General features: G+C 31.2%; 1 long non-coding RNA gene across 1 annotated transcript; it reads right to left on the bottom strand.

Annotated features, from left to right (window-relative positions):
* Positions 1-3,621: 3,621 nt before the first annotated feature.
* Positions 3,622-5,348, bottom strand: LOC113787619 (uncharacterized). The gene is made up of 2 exons (XR_003474120.2): positions 4,894-5,348; positions 3,622-3,823 (listed from the first exon to the last, which is right to left on the bottom strand). It is a non-coding gene; the product is annotated as an uncharacterized lncRNA (long non-coding RNA).
* Between the last annotated feature and the right edge of the window lie 232 nt (positions 5,349-5,580).

Below are 5,580 nucleotides of genomic sequence, written 5' to 3'. Positions count from 1 at the left end.
TTTATTTGAGGTGGGACACTTACTTCTTCTTTTTCTTTCTTTCTAAATTTGAAAATTTTATGTGTGGGGGGATGAGTGAAACTTTGGAGTTCTTAACCAACCCTTTGTTGTTGTGCTATTATTGTTATTGATATTGTTAGTAATGGTTAGAAAAAAGAAATTGATTTTTGATGTGTTTGCGTTATTTAATGAGTTATTTTCAAATAAATATGTTAAAACTGAAGTTGAAATTTTACAACAAAAAAATTTAGAGTTGTTAAAGTTGTAAAAAAGTTCAAATTTTAACTAAGTTAAAGAGTTTGAGCAAAAAAACGTTAGATTGAAATTAAAATGTTTAGAGTTAAAAATGATACTCTTTTAATTAGTCTTCGACTGAGTTTAAAAAGAAAAAGTTTAGAGTACTTTATTAACTCAAATTTTTTGTACTTTAATAGTCGAGTGTGTGTATGTTTAATAGTCAAATTTTGTGTGCTTTAATTTTTTGTACTTTTTCATTGTGTTTGAAGATGGTAGTGATAACTGTTGAAAAAACTATAACTAAGGTAAGAGATCCTCCCAAATTTTTAGTTTTCACATTAGGACCTTATATGTCTGACTTATGTATGATTGATGTGTGCATATATGATGATTAAAATTGATGTGATAATGTATTCTTGAGTGATAATACGTGTTGTTACATGTTATGAATTTAATTGAGGATAATATGTCTTGAGTATGCTCTGTGAAAAGTATGAAAAATTATTAGTGTGTAATAAGTATTAAAAGGGAAGTCTTTTAATAGCTACATTTACATAATGATTGTTGTGAAAGAGTTAGAGTATGCTCATGCATTTCATAATTATTGGTGACCGGGATGGGCCACGGTGTTAGTGGTGATCGTGATGGGCCACAGGATGGTTCCATGAGTTGATTGCTCCATCTTATCCTTACGAGGATTTATTTGTCGTGTAGATCTGTAATAGACTACACTCTAGTAAATCGTGCTGATATGTGATAGGTGGCACATTGGTAATTAGTATTAGTCTGTGAGAGGCGATACATTTATAATTTACGCCCCTCGAGGAGTGTTTGGAAATTTTGGAATCTCGTGCATTGGCTTATAAGCATTACATTAGGGTGCTTGACACGCGAGTCATGTTTGTTATAATATGATATTTATATGTGTTATTGCTTGTCTTTATGATACAATTGTTAAATGTTATTTGTTAATTTCAGTTGGTGACCCTTTACATTATTGTGGAAAATGAGTTTTGCCCCCAGATGATACCTGCGTTCGTTCCACCGACTGTTACCTTGACGACGAAAATATCGTTAGACTTCCCTGATCGACATTCGTCGACTACTTGGGTTACGACCCCCATCTCAAGCAGGGCTACTTATACAGGGAGGGTAGTGAGGACAAGTAGGAGAGTGGGGCAGTATATCTTGTGGGTGGACCTGACTTCTTAGGAGACTGATCCTTCTATGACTGATGAGGAGGAGGAAGTTCCTTCGAGGAGAAATATTGCGTCAGAAAGAATTGAAATTAAATTTAGGGTTGAAAAGAATGCTCTTTTTCTTTTCCATCATAACATCTATATCTTGTAACATTGTTTCATTCTCCATCAAACTTTCTTTTCTCTTTCAATAGTGTTGTGATTAAAATTTCTCATACCAATAATGTATTTATAGAAGAGTTTTATGGAGATCAAAATCCGAAATTATGGTTTTAAATTATTGATTATAATATTTTAGCCTTAACTAATTAAACCTCTTATCTTCGATTCATATTTTTATAAGTGACTGCATATTACATATATGTTATGTTGCTACCTTTTATCAGTTTATGTATTATTTATTACTTCTTTTTAGGTTGTTAATTAATTTTTAATGTTTATTATTAAAATTAAAGTTGTAAAAGCTGATGTAGCCAAATATCACTAGAAGGGGGGTTGAATAGGGATTTTGCTGTTTAAAAATAATTTTCTCGTGTTTTTGGATACTATCCTCTTAGAGAGGATGGTTGTTTAAATGTTAAATCAAAGCTGAACAAAAGAAAGAGATAAAAGTAAAGAATGACACACACAACTTTTATACTGGTTCACCCAATGAAGGCTACGTCCAGTCCTCACACACTTGTGAGATTTCACTAACGTTCAAACAGATCAACCTCTCACAGAGGATGATTACACTTTGTGTATTCTTTAGCCTCACCAAGCTTACAATCAAATTGTAACTCACGTGGAAATTACAGAGTGATATGAATGTGATTGTTTCTCTTTTCTAAAACACTTTCTAAATGGATATTTCAAAGATCTAATGAAGGAATGTAGAAAGTATAAAGAGAAGATGGATATTGCTCTTGATAGCTTTGAGACGCTTGATCTTTTTATGCAATGTTGTTGTGTATCTGATAATGAAGAGCTCCCTGCATTTTATAGAGACTTTGAGATGATAATTTCAAGTGGCCAAAACTTTATGACCGTTGGGCACTTTAATCAACAAGTCCAATGTTTTTTCCTCATAATTACGAAATTGCCATCCAACTTTCATTTGACTAATGCAGTCTGTCCTCTTGTACGAGGTTCAGTATTCCTAAGACTTTGGACATGTGATGTCCTTTTTTTTTTCCTTTCTTTAATGCTTGTAAGACCACATGTGATGTCTTTTTCTTTTTCCTTCCTTTAAGGCATGTAAAGGCTTCACGTGAAGTCTTTTTCTCTTTCCTTTCTTTAAGACATGTGAATGCTTCTATATGTGGCTTGTTTGTTGTTGTATTTTTGTAAATTGACTCTATATTGTTTTCAACCATACAAGTATGATATATAGGTCTGCATTTAGCCTTTGCACATGATATGATGGGTTGCTTTCAAAGGTGTAGGGTTGCTTTCCAAGATATTGACCATATACCCATTCTAGTGTAGTCTTTCCTCGTACCTTTCTTTTGCCATCTTGCTTCTTTATTTCAAAATCATTATTTATTCATTATTTAATATTGTTTTGCTTTTATAAAATGAATAAAACCATTTGTTTCAGCGAGTATGAGTATTCTGCATATTTGAAGAAATATCCTCTCACGTGGTCATCCTCTCAAATTCCAATCCTCCATATTTGAATCAGATTTTTCTCCTTTTTGTCTTAATGATTAATAACCTATATTCTTATATGAATACACTCAAAAGCACAGATTAGTCATTAACCATAATCATAATCTTTTAAATAATTTTGTTATCATTAAAACCATTTGAGAGAGATTTTGTCTCAAGAAAAGCTTGTTGTACCTATTCTTGATTTTTCTTAATTTAAACCTGATTCTTACTCTACTTCCATGCTTGCATTCTACATCTGAAATCAATAGACAACTCAATTGAGGTTAAGTATGAATTAAATAATTTATTTTCTTGGTTTTATATTATGAAATGTATGTTTTTGATAGGGTATTTAGCTTGAAAAATATAACTTTTGAATATTGTGGCCAATTTATAACAAAAAAAAAATGGTTTCTCTACAAGTTCTTGGGCAGGACCTAAATCAAAAAAGTGATATTGTAAGTTGTTGATAAAAATTAGTAAGTGACTAATCAATTTAAGTTTAGTGAATAATTCAATGAAAATATTTTAGCAACCAAAGTCCACATAAATCTTAGGAAAATGAAGTGCTTTTGGATAAAATCAGATTTCTATGTGGACAAAACAATATAAAAGAAAAAAAAGCTTTTCAATAAAACTCAAATCAAAATGGTATGTACTCCAGATAAGTCAATCATACCATCAACCGAAATAATCTAAAGTCTTCATTGAAAATTTCTCATAAATGAGGGCTAAACTCCAAGTACAAAATATTCCTGATATGTAACAGTGTGTTAGATTGAGAAATAAGTGTTGAGATCAAGTTAAGAAATTTCTAAACGGGTGAGAAATTATAGTTTCTCCTCAAAACGCTATTTTTTTCATTTAAAAAATAACATATGCTCAGTTCAGTGCTAATTCCAATAATATGCATTCATTTTTGAATATATTGAACACACCATTTTGAATTCAAATGATTCACCCACAGGATTTGAGGAATCAACAATTACAGTATCATACTTCCCTTAAGGGGCACATCTAAGAAATTCAATATCTGCCAAAATGGGTGGGAAGAAAATCAAACGAAGAAGCTTCTAAAATAACCTTAAAAGTTCAAAATCGGTAATATATAGCTGCAGTTGGCAACTTAACAAACTTAAATGAGTCTGGCATGATAGAATTGTTGTTTTTGCTCCTTATCCAAAATTCTTTTTCATCTTTGGAATCAAATCAAACAATATATAGTTGACTTATATGGAAGCGCATATATATGCAAACATGTCTTCCTAAACATTGATGTTCATTCCTAAACTTTGATGTTCGTTTCTAAACATTGATGTTCATTCATTCCTAAAATTGTTGTTCTTCCATTCCTAAATCAGTAATATATAACCATAGTTGGAAACTTAACAAACTTAAATGAGTCTGGCATGATAGAATGGTTGTTGCTGCTCCTTATCCAAAATCCTTTTTCATCTTTGTAATGAAATCAAACAATATATAGTTGACTTATATGCAAGCTTGCATATTTATGCAAACATGTCTTTCTAAACATTGATGTTAATTCCTAAACATTGATGTTCATTTCTAAACATTGATGTTCATTCATTCCTAAAATTGATGCCTTCCTAAGCATTGATGTTTATTCATTCATAAAAAAACACTTAATACACTTAAATACAAAATCATGTCTACAAATCAGTTTAATTTTGAGATGATTTCTTATGAGATACTGATGAGAGAAAACAAAATCAAAGACATGCCCAATTAAACAAAACAAAATCAACAAGATGTAGCAAAATTGTTTTGACTTGAGAGGAAACAACAAAGAAGAAAATTTTCTTACCAATGAACTTATGATTTATGTGTTTAAGGGTCCATAACTTTTGTCGTTAAAATCGTCCCTCTTGGCAAGGTTTTTTCAGAAAACCATCGAATCAAACTTGGAGTTCGCAAAAGAAGAACAATTGATTGAGAAGACCTTTCGACACTAGAATCTTTCCGAAAGATGGATGTTTTTGCGATTGGCAAGGAGACGAAAAAGGGGCTTCGTTACTTGGAGCATCAACTGAGTCGATCGATTATAGGTAGTGGCTATGGTTTTCTATTTCACCGAAGCAAAGCATGAAATGACGGATTTTGTGAGGGAAGCGAGTGATGAAACGAAGAAGCGCTGATGAAACAGATTTTGTTTGTTTCACATATTAGAGAGTTTAGGGTTTGTTGTTGGTTGAGAAAAGAACAAATATTTGGTTTCTTGAGGAAAATTGAGAGGTAAGTTTGTTTCTTAATTAGAGATGGAATTTTATTTCAGTAAAAAATGAGAGAGGGAATTATAAAATTTGTCAATAAAAAAAATGTGGCATGTGAAAAATGTGCCGTAATAAAAATAATTGAAAAAAGTTTTATTAGCCAATTTTAATTAAAAAGGAGATATAAATAATAAACACCAATTTTCAGTCACTAAAATTTAAATCGCCAAATCAGTCTCTAAATATCATATGTGACCAATTTAGTGACGAAAAAATGGTTC

This window comes from Cicer arietinum, chromosome 7 (genome assembly GCF_000331145.2).
Source record: "Cicer arietinum cultivar CDC Frontier isolate Library 1 chromosome 7, Cicar.CDCFrontier_v2.0, whole genome shotgun sequence".
In the NCBI taxonomy this organism is placed as follows: domain Eukaryota; kingdom Viridiplantae; phylum Streptophyta; class Magnoliopsida; order Fabales; family Fabaceae; genus Cicer; species Cicer arietinum.
This window is presented reverse-complemented; position numbering and strand designations above follow the sequence as displayed.